Genomic DNA, 18,839 nt, shown 5'->3' on the forward strand with positions numbered 1-18,839 from the left:
AGTGACACCTCGTACAGCTGCCGTATCAATTATAGAGTCATAGAGTCATAGCCTTCTCTGTGTTTTAAATGATTCCCTTAACAAAATGTTCCAACATTCTGGTTTTCCAGCTGTTTAAGTAATAATAGGCTCTTCTAGGCTGAATTACCTTTTCCTATCCCTCTGTAACAGCCACATGGGGCCAGAATTATTTCCTCCTGTTCCTCAGCAGCAGTACTAATGCTCTGTCTCAAAGTTATGAAAGGATTTTGTATCGGGGACTTCAACCCAGGATTACCCTCACACAAAGTCAATGGGCAATATTTATCGTGCTTTGGGTTAAAGTATCTATAAATATCCCCACCAGACATTTTATGCAGCTGGTCTGTTATTTTTAAATCCTCCCGTTTCCTTTTTAAAACAGAGGGGGAAAAAGAGAACGCTGCGGTTTTCTAGCAATACTCTCAGATGCAATTTTAAAAAGTTTGAAAAAGATTGAAAGATTAATGGTCCATTCCATAGTAACGCTCATTCATTCCATCCAAACTGTGTAAATGTCCACCTTCATTGAGATATGCAGAGTGATGTAAGGAAGCAGTTAATTGAACCTGTTTGTTCAGTCACTCTGATTAATATCAAACTCAATGGATTCTAATTACTCCAGTGGCAGGTTTCTAGCTTTTAATAAGAAATGTGGCCTGTTCATTGTGCTAACCCATGGCATGAGTGGGAGCAACTCCGACATCACTGACAAGGATGAGCAGCTCCAGAGAAAGTGGAGGAAAAATCAGAATCTGAGGACATTAGCCTTGAATGTTCTGACAATGGATCAGCATCTGAGAACATTAGACTGGAATATTACAGCAATGTGTCGGAATCTGAGACAATAAATTGGAATGTTATAACAATAGATGGGCGCTTATCGATTTTTTTGTTGGGACTCTTGCTGCATTTTTTAAGGTTATAATTATATTCGTGGATAAATGTCGCTCGTTGCGATTTTTATTATCCTATCCTGGCCATTGTTGGTGTCCCTGATAAGTCTCACTGTCCAGATGTTATTTCCATAAACAAGTTATGGCATTGCTGTTCTTTCATGTATTCCACACTTTTGCCATCATTGTTTTTCTTGTTGAGGCTCTGAAACCAGACATTCACTCTACATCCGACTACTAACTGGGTTAGTGAATTGTTCAACAGCTGTCACCCTTGTTGCTTCTGGCAGTGTTATGCACGCCTCACTGAGTTGATCTTCTCAGTTTCAGCTTTGAACCATTGTCTCACTGCATTGTTCTTTAAATATTGCGAACATGGAGACCACTTTCTTCAGTTCTAATTACAGACTCCGCTTCCTTTCTCTGATTTCATCCCATCCCTGGAGATTATCTGAGTTTGAAACAGACGAGTAACAACTGTGGTGTTCCCTTTGCCCATGATTGATTCCTGACACCATACCATGAGCATCAATAACGTTAACTGCTTGCCACTCCAAAATATATCTGCAATTTGAACCTTGAGCAATGAAGTACAGACTTAACGATGGGAATAATCTGCTACTGCCACTCCTGGCTTCAAATCTGCAGAAACAAATCTGATTCAAATTCGCATCAAAATCACAGCCATCTCTCATTTGGGTGCACTCTGGTCTGTATTGCTATTGGGTTTGACAGTGGCATTATTTTAATATTCTTAAGTACTATATCTCATCTGTCCATGAAACTTTTCTTTGTCTCTCTCCATCAATAACCGAAAAACCTGTTCAAATTAAACTGGTTTCCTCCGTGTGTATTTTCCATCAAGCAATGATTTTCGCACTCAACCACACTCACACACAAACTCACACACAACAAACACACACAGACGCACACACACGCAGACACACACTCAAACATACATACACACAAAGACACACACACATACACACACAAACACACGCATACATGCACATCTTCCTTTATACTCGTCCAATGGAAAGGTAGTTGCATAAATTTGTTGGAGCCGCATTAACTGTCACATACAGCAAAGGCACCACATCTTCCCATGCTCCCATGCTAGACAGTAATCTAATGCGAGTACAGTCCCCATAACTGTGCCTATTTGCAAAAGGGATGTTTTTGTGGATGTTTGCAATACTTTCCATGCTGGTCAGATAATCCAGGTTACTGGGAAACACATGAACATTGTCTGCACAACTATCCATTCTGGGCGGTGATCTTGCCCCAGTTTGTCTTTTGAGGTGTTCTCTGAAGCAGATTCAGAATTTGATGTAACAAAACATTTTAATTGGTCTGACAACGCCGTTATTCAATCTTGTAATTCTTGTAATTTTACTGTCGAATTTCTCAGAACTCTCGTTCGTCCAACTGCCCTGTCTTTTTCTCTAAATTTTCACAGCATGTTCTCAGTAAATTAATTGTTTGTTTCTATCTTAATGTAAAGTTCTCTGTCACTCTGTATCTTTCCCAAGCCTTGTTTGTTTTTACTCATGAGTGTAGGGAGTATTAGTACTGTGAAGCTTGGAAACAATGAAATGCTGTGGGGGGGCTGCTGTTCACTTTGCGGTGAGTCCCATGTGGTGCTTCATGTTAGACAAGTTGTTTCAGTAGCTTTGACGCAAGTCTTTGAAACTTGGTCTGTGCCTGTCCACACAATGCCTGCATTTGCCCCTACAAGCTGACAATGTGGTCAGTAACACGGCGAAACCCGCTGGGTAGGATTATAAAGGATCAGGGGTCCAATTTGTGAGACAACGCTGTCACTTTGAAAAATAACGGTTATTTTCTCCGAGGATTTTCTTTTAATGTGCAGTCTAAAAAGCCGAACTGCTGACTGAAAACGGCTCCAATGAATAATTTTGGAAGCATTTCATTTTTGTAATAGTGGAACAAATGGCCAGCTCTCAAGGACAGGGCTTTGTACTTTTTTAGCCTTAAGAGTCACCTAGTGCTTGGGGTCTCAGAACGATTGGAAGCTTCCACATATCGTCCATATCGATTATTCTCCCTCAAGTTTCTCCTGATGCGCTTTCCTTCTGGACTGGAGAACTGCATGCAATAATATACAGTTGAATGTGCCTATTTGCAAAAGGGATGTGTTTGTGGGATGTTGGCAAATTTGAACAGTCCATTATCGAGATGTTATTATATCGATTATTCGATTAAGTTATCGAATAATTAGGTTATTCAAAAGTGCTCTGTTTTTGTTTGCATTTTAATTACAGTGGTTAAATAGATTATGTTTTGCCTGAAGTTGAGTGGTTTGAACAGCCGCATCACATCTGGAAAACGCATTTCACATTTTCCTTTAAAATAAGAAATGGTGGGCGTCCAGGTCACATTATTAAAATATTTTGAGGCATTCTTGTCTGATCAACAGAAAACCTGGGGCTTTTTCCTATCATAATACGGCAATTCCAAATTGGCTTTCGGATTACCGGCCCGACAGTGTGAAAGTAAGCCATTTGGCCCCACAAGTCCAAACCGACCCTCTGAAGAGTAACCCACAGATACTGATTCCATGACCCTATTTCTCAAAACTTACCACTGTCCGATATATCTCTCAATATTGTTTGCATTTTAGTACAGCCAATTCACCCATCCTGCATATCTTTGGGCTGTTAGTGCAATCCGGAGCACCCGGAGGAAACCCATGCAAACACGGGGAGTATGAAGTTGGTAAGACTGTTGTGCTCAAAGGTGGCTGCGGTAGTTGCTATTGCCTTTTGTTCCGGGTGTTATGTTCGGTTGGTTTAAATAGTGTTCAGTGTTGTAATGCCTCTGTCAGTCACGAAACCTTTTCTGGGAATGGAGGAAATGGCTTTCCGGGTTTTAGAAAAGGCGAGCAAAGCAGTGCTGCTGCAACTGGCAGACAAGCTGGAGTTGGATATGCGTTTGGCTGTGAGATAAGGAGAGGTAATTACAGCAATAGACAGGCATTTAAATACTGTTGGAAATGCCACCGAAGTATTTTGCAATTGCTAGTATTCAATTGCACACGCAGCAGCTTGAACGTGAAAAGGAATTGAAACAGTTTGATTAATGATTAAATATCGAGTCAAAGGAAAATGAGAGGCGGAAGAAAGACAAAAGACGTGGGAAGAAAACCAGAAAGAGAGAAAGCTTCAGCTTCAAAAGTTCGTAATTAGGGAGGTCAGTCGACTTAGAGGGGTGGAGATGAAGGTAGAAGGCCGGCTGAATGAGGAGGATAGTGGCGATGAGCAACTCTGTGCGGGCCAAAGGCTTGATGGAGATCTGCTTAAATATATACTGCTACAACACAGTGTCAACTCTCCTGCTTAATTTAAAACCATCAACGTGCAGTAATGTAAAAATTAATAAGTGTAGTTGTAAAAGTTTAACTGAGAATAGTTAACTGACCACTATTTACCACTTCTTTGTCTAACCTATCATTGTTAACTTCTCTTCTGCAACACCAGTCCGATAAAACTCCCAATTAAAATTTCGAAAACAACACTTCTTATCACGAAACCACGGAGCTGTAGGTGATTGTTTTCGATTCTTCCTGTGTCTTCTGTTCACCATGTTAGGAACTTGTACGTCACAGGTTACTGACGACAAAAAAAAAGTTTTTAAGAGAGTTTTTTTTCAAGCAGTCAGGAGCATGTTAGGCTTGGCGCTTCTTCTATTAACTGTTCAATGTTCCTCTGGTCTTGTACCCAGAACATCGGATTGCGTCAGTGGCTTTTATGTCTGTCAATATACTCTATCCAAACTTGATTGGGCATTGGCATTTTTTCGGGGTACAGATTAAACTGATTGGCTAAATTCGAATTTGCCTTTATCTCCAGGCAACGAAATATTCGCATTGTTAAACCCGGTGTTACATACACTGTTGCCTTATGATAACATTTCATGATGTGAACGGTAGTTTTGCTGTTTTTACCTCTCGTAAAAGGACACCACATCTTTATAACCATACAGGCATGGTCTAAATATGACGAAAAGGACGCCGTAACTCTTTTTAATTTCATTTGAGAAAGTGGCTAGACAAATGCAGTGGCCAGTGACTATGCTGATTTTGGTAATCCAACAGAGTTGGTAGGTACAACGGGTGAGGTATTGGCTTCACAATCAGAGGAGTTACCTGGGCCATTTGAGGAGGTGAAGACTGCCATCTGAAGTGCTTTTGACATTGTGCCAGAGGTCTACAGACAACATTTCCAGAATCTAAGGACCAACCCTAGTTAAACGTACATTGAGTTTGAACGGAACACAACAAAGTGAGATTAATTGGTGGATGAGGGTATTAAAAGTAGAGCAAATCTCTGACGCTCTAAAAGCGATTCTTATTTTGAAGTGAAAATTCACTTCCTGGGGTCATATGAACTCAGGAGGAAGAGCAGACGGTTAAAATGGAAAGATGAGTTGCTGAAATGGCTGATGATTTCGAGTTGATGCATAAATCGAACTTTGGCTTCTCTGAGGAACAGAGAAGAATGTGCAAGATCTTTTTAAGCATGTACCTGCGAGTTTAAGGTTTACTGGCATAGGCAGGGAGTAGCAGGGAAAGAAGTTACAGTATTGAAAGATATGAAGCATATAAATCTTTGATGCTGAGACATGAGGAGATATGTCATTCAGAAGGCCTATTGGGGAGATGACAAGAGCTCCGTAACATAATATGTGGTCGGTGTGTTCGGGAAAGTCATTAACACAAATATTGCACAATTGAGACGAACTTCTTGGCCTTTGCATTGTTGTTGCACAGTTTCAATTTTAAAATTGCCAATAACTTGTGTGAGACACATTTATACACTGATCATAATCTCTTAACGTTTTTGGAGAAATTTACGGTGACCAATTTCAATATGTTTAGATGTAGCTTATTTTTGCCACCATTCAATTTAAAACTTAAACAGGTGACAGAACAAGAAAGCTTAATTGCTGACACATTGTCGAGACGTGGACGTAGAAATACGGAGTCGTTCTATGGCTGGAATACACTAATTGGAATAGAATGTAGTTTTGAATGTTCGCATACTGTAATATGTGTATATGCATGGTGGTCTACTAACATAGTTAGAACAAAAGGTTTAAAATGAAGACATATTTTTATATTGATGGTTCATTATATTCAAGGGGGGTTTTGATACTGTGACTTTGAAAAGAGTTTTTTAAATCCTGTTTTGTTTTTGAAGAAAGGTCTTGAAGGCAGTGGGGCCGAAGTGTGACCGGAAAATGGAATAAGTAAATAACTTCGGAGGCTTATATGTTTTATTAAAACAGTGTTTACAATGGGATGGCAGTGGCCAACTCTCACAGACCAGATTTTTTACTTTAGATTATAGCTGCAACGTTCAGAAGCTGCTTGCAGTCGCAGAAGGATTGGAAGCTTCAACACATGATTGCTAACTCCCATTCTCTCCGAAGTCTCTCTTTCTGTTACTTCCTCGTCGATTGGAGATCTGCCCAAATATTTCTTTATTTGGAAATACGTTTTGCCAAGTGGAGTGTTTATGGGGTGGTACTTTATTGAATCTGTTAATTAGTAGAAATATTGCATTTATTGTTTGGATAAGTGTTCCAATGCATAAGCTGTCCCAAATTATTCATCACTCTTCACGAGAGTGTCGAAACAGCATATTGTACTTAACAACGAGTGGTTTAACATGTCGCCACAAATGCTGAAATCCAACTAAAATATGGGAAAGTTAGGGTCTAGCCTATTTTCTTAAAATATTTTGAGGGTGTCGGCTCATCTTAATGTCCTTAGGCCCTGTAGCTCAGGAGCTTCTGACTGACTCCTGTTATTGAAAAGTTCGTGGAGGTGCTGGGGATGGTTCGCTTCGGATTGTGTAATGGGCTTCCTCAGATATTCAGGGAGACCTTGGGATTTAACAACCCAAATCTGGACGGAGCACGGGAACTGGAGTTTCAACATCTGGGTCTGCAACATGAACAACAAGTGGAGCAGAGGCTGCGGAGAGAACAATCTCTGAAACCATGGAATGAGTGTGGATGAGGAAAAGGATCTGCCATATCCTACATATGTATTCCAAGAACAGCTTCCCAAGCGACACTTAATCCTGGAGCAGTGAGTGACGGGAACCCGAATGAACAAGATGCTGGTCACAGAGCGGTTTCACCTCCTTCAACACGACTGCAGCTTCACACCAAGCTGCGACTGTGCTGCCAGTGGCTGTTACGGTCACTGGTTCATTCAGTTTCTATGGTCCAGATATTTCCAAGCAGGAGTGGTTGACATAGCCATCATCTCCCAGTATGTTGACATCAATGTCACCATTCTGTGACGGAGGATATTCAAAGAGAATGATGTACACATAATGTCCTTTCTCTCAGCAGGGAGCTGCCGGATATATCATTGATTTCCCAGTATAGCGGGGTTCCCGATGGTATACATGGTTCTGCAGGGTCCTCATATCAATAGAAAGAAGTAGAGGGACGGAAGGAACTCGGCTTCGATTAGTTTTGCAGTACGACCGTGCAGAGGACATCATGTTTGTAAATACCCACTGTCCTGCCAGAAGCCACAGTTTCTTCATTTAGAAACAGTTAGCCATTTTCCACCGTCTTCAGGTGTCAACGTAAAAGAAAGGATGGCCTCTCGGGTTAAGGCCATCCCCTTAATACAGGATTCAAATCACCCTCCCCCTCATCACTCTCCATTGCCAACCAACCACGTCAAAATATGCTGTGCGTGCTGAGAGCAATGTGACCGTTGGGAACATCAGGGAGCAGATCAGCTGGGAGATGGAGCAACTCTTCCCTTCTGAATAGGTCAGAGTGAACTCTCCAATACACACTGTCTCAGTAAGTCCCTGGTTTTATTCTCGCTCCTTTTTACCAATTAATGTTGATGTGCCACATGATTTTCTCATTACCTGCTGCACCTTCATGCCAGTTTTTTTGTGTTAGGCACGAGGATACCAGATCTATCTGCACGTAAACACCAATACGTTTCTCTCCATTTACTTAACAAGTCGCCTTTCTATTTTTCTGATCCAAATAGATGACCCCACATTTATTCACGCTGAATTTTATCTGCCAAATTTTGGCCCATCCCATTACTTTAGACTATTCACATCCATTTGTGAGTTGTTGACATCTCCATTGCATCTAGCTACTTTTCCACCTGTTTCAGTTCCATATAAAAAGTGGATTAATGTTTTCTATCCCGTCATTGAATTAATGCAATAGATGGCAAGTCATCAGGGCATTTGGTCTAGAACTTCCCACTCCAAACGTTGCCAGCGATAGCGCAACCCATTTGTGCCATCTGCCTGCATTTTGCTGCTTCATCAATCCTCTATCTAAGCTAATGAATTCCTCCGAAATCCATATGCTCTTATTTTACAACTTAATATTTTTGCAACTTAAGCACTATATGCAATGCTTTCAAGAAGTCTGGGTACTTTATATCACCAGGATCCCCATTATCTAATTTGCTTGTCACATCTTTAAATAATTCAAATTAATAGAATCTTCATAATCTATGCTAACTGTGATGGATTGTAGTTTCAGTTTACAAATCTCCCGTTATTAATGAAATAATAACGGATTCTAACAACTTGCCTGTAATGCCAACAGGTTTTTCACTACCTTTTATTCACTAAGATCCTTGCCTGTCTATAAACTCCATGTTCCCTCTTCTGTGTTCCTTGTAACAGAAAGGCTTTAAATGATCTGCTCCGATTGCTGTGTAAGAGGCATGAGTGTCTGAATGGACTCATTTTGTTCCTGACTTACACAGGAAATGTGCTGAACATTCACTGTGTTCCTATATTACAGCCTCGGTGGCCAGCATGTCCTGAGTCCTGGACACAAGTTCTGCTTTTCCTCCTCCTGATGATGTGTCAGAGATTTGAGGGCTTGTGGAATCGTCCTGTTGCTATATAACAGTTTGAGGGGATGAAGGGTCTTCTCAAATACCTCCATATCTGGCTGGGGACACTGAACAGTCATCTCCTGCATCACTGAAATGGGATCTTGGGAGTAGTTGATATTCTACTGTTGCCATATAACAGATACATGGCTAAATTATCTCCTACCTTTCCATAAGAATGCCTCAAATATTTTTGTCTACTTCTCCAATTCCTCTACAACAGGCACAATGGGCTTCATGAACTTCTCTTCTTCTTATGTGCAATTCTCTTCCAGTTCCTTTGTGCACAATTGAGGAGGCTGAATGGATTAATCCTCGTCCTGTTGTGGTGTAACAGTGTCGAAGGCCTGAATATCCTTCGGCTGTTCCTGCTTAACAGGCTAGAGAAGTGGAATAGATTCGTCCGTTTGCTGTGAAATTTGATTCTGTTGTTGAATCCTTCCGGTGTTCAATGTAAAAAGAAGATCATTTCTAATTCGTGTAAACTCAAATGGGTATTGGATCGAACTGATCATCCTTTCTTTATAGGTTAGCGTGTTCATTGAAGGGATCTGTTGAGGGTACCATCTCAGATTTGCTTCCATTTTAACAATATCCTTTCTTCAGTCAGGAGTCTAAATATGTATGCACGAATCCAAAAGTGAGCTCACGAAGATCCTGGAGAGCACTAAGCAAGAACTAACTGAAAACCTGTCTGTAAAGGGAGTTTGGGGAATACCGATCTTAATATATTGACTTTTCTATGACATCCAAACAGAAAGCATGTTTTATTTGAAATTACGGCATGGCCCTGAGTTACGCAAGGCATAAACGTGTAAGGGGCAACTTGGCTTCAGTAAATTGAAACAAAAACTTGAAAACCATTTATAAAAGACAGGTACTGGTTGTTATTTAAATAAACACTATAACATGTATAATGAACATACATACACACACACACACACACACACATATATAGATATATATACACACACACACATAGAGAGAGGGATATTTATACATATGTAGTGCAAAGAGCAAAAGAGGAGGGGAACGATGGTAAATAATGAAGACAAATATTGCACTAGATCAAAGGATGCGGCTCAGAAAAATGTTAGATATTATGACAAGTCACGGATTCAGAGAAAGTTAAGACCCAGTAAAGTAGGACCAATGAATTGACAAGGAAAACAAAAAGAACAAGAATGCAAACTAACAGGAAACATAACGATTACAAAACGCTTCTATCCATACTTGAAACGAACGTGATGTCAAGGACAGATGTGGAATGGTGCATATCACTTAAGGAGAATTTCTTGCAGAGAACCGGGAAATTACAGAGAAACGTAAGAGTTAATTGTATGTCTGTCTTCATCGAGACTGGATTATTTGATGCAGAAATTCAGTCTCTGTTCTCAGGTGATTCAAAGCATGAGATTTGCTTGCAGTGACACTTACTAAATTCACACAAAAGGCATGGAGAAGTGCTCGCATGCAAGATTAGGGAGAATCCCAAGATATTCTGCACATTCATCAAGCGAAACAGAATAGCCAGCGAATAATGAGGCCCTTTCGTAACTAAGGGCGCCATCTGCGAATGAAGCTGGTGAACATTGATAGATTGTTATATGAGAGCTTGAAACTTGGAAGAAGGAGGATTCAGGTACAGAATTGGAGAAGATTGACTTGAAGCAGATTGATGTGAGATGTGAAAAGCAATTGGATGCTTTGGCTGGTTATAAAAGAAATTGGACAAATCCCCAGGTCTCGATGAGGTGTATTGCAGGGTGCTGTTCGAGACAAGGGAGGAAAGGCCCTGACCCAAATTGCTAGGTAGAACCTGTCCAGAGAGGAGGTTTCAAAAGACTTGAGAACAGCTAATGTGGTCCAAACTTACAGAAAGGGTGTTGGAGATCAGCCAGGGAACAAGAGACACGTGAGTATCAGATCATTGTTCGGGAAACTGAATAAGGAGCAAGAAGCTTCATCTTCATTGAGAGAGACAAGATTTGATCAGCGATGGTCAGCATGACTTTTTCAGATGGAATTCATGGCTAACGAGTTTGTTGTTTTTTTCAGGGTGTGTATTATAAGTTTTTCAGCAAGGTATTTGACAAAGCCCCACATGGGAAGTTGATGAAGATAGTAAAATCATGGTATCAAGGGTGTCTTGGCAAGTTACATACAACATTGTCTTGATGGCAGGAGACGGAGCGTAGTAGTATATTGCAGTTTGTGCGACTGGAGGCTAGTGTCACCTGGTGTAACACAGGGATCGTGTCTTGCTCCTTATTATTTGTAGTATTGCTGAATGATGTTGATATGAATGTGGAGGGGGCTAGAGTGTGAGCGGATAAGTAAGCTTGTGTTTGACAAAAAAGATTGGCCAGGTGTTTGGCAGTGAGGAGGAAGCTGTTGTATTAGAGAAAAATACATATATAACGGTCTGATGGACAGATTAATGGCAGATGCAATGTAACCCTAATAAATATGAGGTGATGGAAAAACAGACAGGGGATTATTCAATGAATGGCAACACACTAAGAAGGTCAGAGGGTGCTTTTACCCGGATATCTGAATGCGACGTCACTGAGTTAAGAGTTCAAAGGGGACCGTAGACAGAGCTTTTATTCGTCGAGACAGAGATTACAAGATTTATGCAGGAGTTTAACTGGCCAAGATGAAATATTCTTAGCATTTCTGGGCGCCATATTAAATGAAGAATGTCATTGCAGCCGAGATTTACCAGGTTGGTCTCTGGAATGGAGCATATCAACGATGAAGAGAGGCTGGATAAAGTCGGGTTCTTTAATTTGGAGCAGAGAAGGCTGAAGGTGTTTTAATTTAGAAGGATACGATTACGAGGGACATGGACAGGGTGGTTAGACAGCGGATGTTTATTTTAGTCAAAGGGCCAAGAACAAAGTATCACCCATTTAAAGCGAAGTACTTGAGGTTTGGGGAATATTCGAGGATTGTTTTTCAGCCAGAGTGTGTTGCGGTCTGGAATGTTCTTCCTGAAAGTTTAGTTGTCAAACAAACCTCAGAACTGTTAAAAGGTACTTGGACAAGCATTTGAGGTATCATAACACTCACAAATATGGTCCTGATTCAGGAATGTGCAACTCATGTTGAACGTGCTGTATTTTTCAAAATGCAGAATTTTTGCTTCTGTGATATTCTGTTTTGTAGGAGGTCAATCATTTAGCAGGTTGAGTCAGGACTTGTTGGATTTCTGAAAAAAGCATGTTAATAATGTTTCTTAGTGAACTGTCATTGCTTCTAAACATATGTCAATGGGAAAGATAAGAGGAAATAACTGCAGCTTTCTTCCAGTCTGAAACGAGACAATGGAGAATTTTGAGCAGGGACCTGGCAGAACTATGGACCAAGCACTTCAGTTCTGTCTTCACACAAAATAAATCATAAAAAACAGATCTTCCCAGCAAGACTAGGAAACCCACGCCTGGTGAGAAAAAATGGAAGAGAATAAAACTAGTAAATGCATGGTTTTGGGAAAATTATTGCGACTGAAAGCAAAGGCAGAGACAAGGTCAACATAATTTTATGAAATAGTTATTATGGTTGAGCAACTGTCCGGTAGATGCATTATGGAGAAGCAATGTATCCAATTTATTTGGTTTTTCGCCAAGACTTTTGAGAAAGTCCAAACCCCAGTGTGAAAAATCAGATCTTATGGAATTGTGGCTGGGAAAGGGATATGGTTGTCGAAAGAGAAATTTAACAGAAGAAGTGAGTGGAGGTCTTTGATGTTGATTTTTACTTTACTTTGAGACGTATTTTACAGGATACATATAACACAATACACTAAAGAGTTGTCGCTTGTCGCCACAAAATGGCACCATTTTGAAAATTTCATGAAAATGCAACAAACAGAAGAAACGGCTTGAAGAGACTCGTGAGTCCTGAGCCAGAACCTTACTATCGAAGACGCCTGCGCTTCATCCTTCCGCAACAGCTTCATTGCCGTCTAAAGCAGACACGATCAAAATCGAGAGCCATGCCCTGATACCAGTCGAAGCCCACACGTTGGGCTCTTCCCATTGCCTATGCTGTCCAAGTTACCAGGTCTGTTAGTAAAAAAACACAGAAGAGTGGTGACAGGAGAAGCAGAAGAAATAAAGTGTTCAGGGCGGACAAGCTCCAGCACAGGAGACTTTGAACTGGAAGCGCTGGAATAAAAGAATCCTTTTTAGGTAACAATTGTTCGTGGGGTATCAGAGGAATTGGGGCTCGGGCTCCACCTTTTCCAAATTCACAGCAAATGTTTGGTTGAGGGAATAAAACGCAACATTTCCAAGTCTGCTGAAGAGTTAGATGATGTTGGATTGTGAGTGGGTGAGAAGGATGTAAAGGAGCTCCAAGTGATTGAGACAAGTGGAATAATTGGGCAAATACGTGGCAGATAAAGCGCAATGTGGATAGATGTGACGATATGCACCTCGGTGCCTATCATTTGAACACGATGGCTTGCAAAATGCTGATCTTTAAAGGGATTTACGTTTCTTTATTTCTTTGCTTAGGCACAGACCACCTAGATCCATGCAGGGAGGTGGGTTCTGAAGATAGAAGTCAATATTGAGAATGGTCAACATTCTGACCAGTGTACGTAGATCCACGAAGTGCCGAGCTGCAACACTGAAAAGGGTCTGGATCTCCTTTTACACCTGTCACTGAAAGCAATATTGCAGAAACAGAAAGCAGTTAGTAAGCTAAATGATGTGTTGATATTCATATCGGGGGACATGAGTGCAGGACTAAGGGTGTGTTACCACACCTCATCTCGAACAGAGTGCAGCATTGTGTGGAGTTTTGATCTCCTTACCTAATAAAGGGGAAAAATGAAATCGAGGGAGTGCACCAAAGGATAACCAGACTGATCACTGGGATCACAGGCTTGTTTTGTGAGCAGAGTGTGGGTCGACTGGGCCAGGATAATGAGTGGGGTTCTCAGTGAAATATACAAAACTCTGACAGGGCGAGACAGATTGGACGCAGGTACGATAAATCCACTAGTTGGGACGTCTAAAACAGGGTACCACGGTATTAGATACAGACAGGCTGTTCTGCATTAAGATGAGCATAAATGTCTGCACTCAGAGATTGGTTAACCTGGAGAAATCTCTGCAATATGAGCTGTGGAAGTGAAGCACGGAATAAATTTAAGGATTTATAGATACCAAAGGTATCGGAAGACAGCAAGAGAATACTGTGGGGACAGAGGATCAACCACATTGCAAATAATTCTCCAATAACGCGTTAGCTGCGTTTCTGTGAATACTGTGTGTAGAAAACTGTGCACATAAGCAGTGGGGTCGATGAAAGAAAAACAAACTACATGGTGAACAGTCAAAAATATGAGTAAAATCCAAAAAATAAAGGAAGTCGAACACACACAATAGCACATTCTAAGAAAATCTTTAAACATCATATTGTAATGTAACACTACAGTAAATATAATCCTTTAACACGACAATCACTGCCTCCAGCACTGCAGCTTTCACGAAACTCTGCACTAGAAAGTGCGTGGGACGATTGCCCACGTGAAGCCAAAGCAGAATTCCAGTTATTCCAAAGGTTCTCCAGCTGGTTTGAAATAATATACCTTCTAAACTGCATTTTGCAGTTTCAGGCTCAGTCTCAAGGCTGGAAGAGCTGATGGCATTCTTGTTTTAGCTGAACACACTGTATACATATTGCAGATGGATGATCCTGAGCTTGGGTTTTGCGGTGGAGATGGTGCCCGGCATGGATTTGTGTAACAGTGAATGGGAGCTGGCTTAATAAAAGAAAGGTTCGCAATTCACTCATTGCGTTACGATAAAATTGTATTTAGTAAACGTCCTTTTTTATGAGAACAGCCTGCATATCGAATGGGGCAGCAAAATGGATAAATCGAACGGGGTATTGCAATTCATATTTTATATTTCCCGACGATTAATCAAGTTGTACACAGTGTACACAATGTTGGAGAGGAGCATTAATGAGATGTTCGGTGATGAGCTGGATTAGGGCGGCTCAACGTGTTCAATGGCCTACTCCTTTCCCGACGTTTGGTGCAGTGTGTGGGAGAGGTCTGTAAATCTTGTCACAAGCTCTCAGATGTTCTGAAGGATGTCTCTGCAGAAGAACGCTGTTTCCAATTTCCTTTTCCAATACCGATGGTTGTGCCGAGTATTCTGCCTGTTTATCCTTTTAAACCTCGAGGCAGTTTGATACAAATGAGTCACGTATTTGGACGTTTCAGAGACCATAGAAGGATCAAGTCTCCAGACCACATCAGGCCCAAACACCAGCCCATGTTAGACCCAAACTCCCAACTGCGCTGGGCCCAGACTCCAGACTGTACTGTGCAAATCTCCATACCACACTGGCCCAGTCACCAGACTACACCTGCCCAGTTTCAGTACCGTACGGGGACCAGTCTCCAGACCACACTCGGTCCAGTATCTTGACTGTGCTGAGCCAAGTCTCCAGTCCTCACTGGGGACAATCTCCAGACCACACTGGGCCCCAACTCTAGACAGCACCAGGCCTCGTCTCAAGACCATATCCAGCTGAGGCTCCGATCCTCACCAGGCCCAGTGTCAAGACTGTGCTGGTCCTCGGATACAGACCATGTCAGGCACACACGGCATCTCCACACGGCATCGGGCCTCATCTCCAGATCACACTGGGCCCAGTCTCCAGACCATACCGGGCCCAGTCTCGAGGCAGCAACTGGCCTAGTCTCCAGATGGCATCAGCCCCAGTCACCAGACGGCGCCGAGCTCAATCTGCAGACTGTGCTGGGGTCAGTTTCCAGGCAACAGCAGGCCCATTCACCAAATCGTGCTGAGCCGTCTCTGCAGACTGCAATGGGTCTTGTCTCCAGACCACACTGCGCCAAGTCTCCTGGCTGCACGGGACCCAATCTAAAGACCGCAATCTAAAGACAGACTATTTCGTACAGCGAGAAAATTCAATGCACTGGTGTGGTCTGTTCTGCTCTCCATATTGGACAGATATCTCGTGGGCTGGTGATCCCGACAGAAAGTTCGATCCTGGAAAGAGGGTTGCATTGTACTGTGCCGTGTCCGCACAGTGCTACAAGCTGAGCATGTAAGTGTCTTGGCTGGATGTGTGAGGTGAATTGTGTATCCGACGTAACTCCTGATATAACTATCACTCCTCCACCTCGTCCCATTCCGCTGTAAAATACTGTATTTCAGCAACATGTTGTCCATTCAGTACTTATCTAATTAAAACGTGAATATCTATTCGTTTTGTTATGTACAAAGCAGACTTTCACAAAATACATGAAAAAGGCAACCACAACCCGAACGTTTTCGTATTTTAAAGGTAAATGAGCGATTTTCTTAGATTACTTACAGTGTGGAAACAGGCCCTTCGGCCCAACAAGTCAGCACCGACCCACGGCTCAACCAGACCCATTCCCCTACACCTAACATTACGGGCAATTTAGCATGGCCAATTCACTGAACCTGCACATTTTTGACTGCAGGAGGAAATCCACGCAAACACGGGGAGAACGTGAAAACTCCACACAGTCAGTCGCCCGTGGCGGGAATTGAACCCGGGTCTCTGACACTGTAAGGCAGCAATGCTAACCCCTGTTCCACTGTGATGCTCCGTTTCATGCCCAATTCGCTTCGTCAAAGTATTCGAAATTAAGCAATAATGAGCTATCATTATGGATCAAATAAGGCAAAGGTAAGAAAACCTGGAATAACCTAATTATATTAGAAAACCTAACAGTATAAAATGCTATTTAACTACTGAACACTTACTGCTCTAATGTGGCAACATACCACGAAGACACTTTTGTCACAAATCAAATTCAGAAAATAGATGGTCTCCCAGGCAGTTCTCCAATCCAGGAGGAAAGAACATCAAAAGACAATTTTGAGAGAAATCACAGAGAGAGAATAAAGCAGCTGGGAGAGATTTACTGCCTTCCAACCTTGCTGAAGACCGCAGCAATCAGTGGCCAAAGGTAAGACGATAAATACTGATTCTGTGAGAGCTTGACAAAAGCTCCACCGAAACAGACCACCACTCCACAATACCCGGACGGGCCACAATGCGCACAACGAATAGACCACGCCCACAACGCCTACGCCACAGTAGCAGGCTCTCAAGAATGGCCTAAGTCAAAACCAGTGGTAGTAAGATAAATTTTGAAGTTGTGTATCAATTTAAAAAAATGAAGCAGGTTTGGAGAACTGATGCAGGCGGACTTGCGAGCCCAGCACTTCCTACTCTGCCAAAACACAGTCGAATAATTCGGATCGTGAAGTTGAAGTATTATCTCTCTCTGTCACCTCTAAGTTTGCGATTGAAGTTGCGTCATTAGTCCAATTTTCAGGTACGTCAACATCCGACCTAGACTAAGTAGTGTTGTGAGTTATAAAGGTTGTCGTGAAAGGAGTTAAAAAGAACTGTTCGTTCAGTTATTGTGATTGATGACAGTCTCCATGAATCCTGTCTGTCGCACTTGAGGTTTTCTTCTTTTATTAACAAGGAACCTCCTTCAACCTGTTAACCCATCGTATCAGTGGCAGGGTCATTCTCAACACGATTGAGTTCAGTAGCGACAGAGAGAGGGACTGGAAGATAGTCAGAGGAAATGAAACTGGAATGTTCCAACAATGGATCAAAATTGAGAGTATTATACTGGAATGTTCCAAAAATGGATCAGAACCCGAGAACATTAGAATGGAATGAACCAACAATGGATCAGAATCTGAGAACAATAGAACTGACATTTCACAACAATGGACAGCGTTTCTCCTTGGGTGTTTATTATCTTTCTGTGGAATGGACATAAATAGCAGTGCGGATAGAAGCTGTGCTGATGATTATTCAGACGGTTATTATCCCATCCTCGTTATTGTTGGTGTTACTGCAAAATATATCTCTGTCAATTCTATAATCGATGGAAAACGTTATTGTCATGTTGAATGTCTATATTTCGCAAATACACAAACTGTTTTCTTCAGCTTCAGTCACAAACTCCACTTCCTTTCAATGCATTTCAAATTCCTTAATCATAAAAACATGTAAGGAATCCCTTTTGTCCTGAGCTGTTTTATGTCTCTGGAATTGTCTTTATCATCCTACGTGCCCACACCCAACTCTCTAATATCCCCAGTCTCCTGCTTTGTCTCATTTCGTGGCTGAATTAGTCACCATCGACCCCTTCATGAAATCAGATTTTATGGCTCCTGTTCTCTTCTGGCCACACTTCCAATTACACTTTTTTAACTGAAGCTTGCTCTTGCCTCAACAGTTAGTTCACAATCAGGACTCTGTATCAAAGTAATAATGTTACTGGATGTGTAATTCAGTGGCATAAATTATGACTCGAAAGGTATTGTTTCAAATTCTATCACAGTTGATGATAGAACATCAGTTCGATTGACAAAAATTGGAATGAAAAGAATTTTTAATAATGACGACAATAAACCAGTAAGATTTCTTTTATCACTCACTGATAGCCTTTGATAAATAACAACGTGATTACCGTGTTTTGCACTTAGTCTGACTTCAGACCTGCAAACAATAGGGTTAACTCGTCATTGTCTTGACGTATGGTCTCAGAGTCAAGTGTAATTAGGGCGGAGAAAAAATGTCCACTGCTTCGCAGAGAATCCGATAATAAGTCCCATCTGGCACATGGGTCTTACACATTTTCGGATCTTCTAAAATCGCTGAAACATCCTCTTTGTCTACCTGAATCCCATCTCGTCTTGTAGTCTGTATCTTCCTATTCTCACTGATTTTGCCCTTTTCCAATATGAACACTGACGAAAGGTATTAACTGAGCGCTTCCCTGATGTACTTAGATTCCACATTCAACTCTCCACTTCTAAATTAGATTAGATTAGATTATTTACAGTGTGGAAACAGGCCCTTCGGCCCAACAAGTCCACACCGCCCCCGCCGGTGATTGGCCTTAATTGATTGGCCTTAATTGATTGGCCTTAAGCTTCATC

This window comes from Chiloscyllium plagiosum, unplaced genomic scaffold (genome assembly GCF_037043375.1).
Source record: "Chiloscyllium plagiosum isolate Xiang-an unplaced genomic scaffold, Cpla_swu_hap1 HiC_scaffold_39, whole genome shotgun sequence".
Taxonomy (NCBI): Eukaryota; Metazoa; Chordata; class Chondrichthyes; order Orectolobiformes; family Hemiscylliidae; genus Chiloscyllium; species Chiloscyllium plagiosum.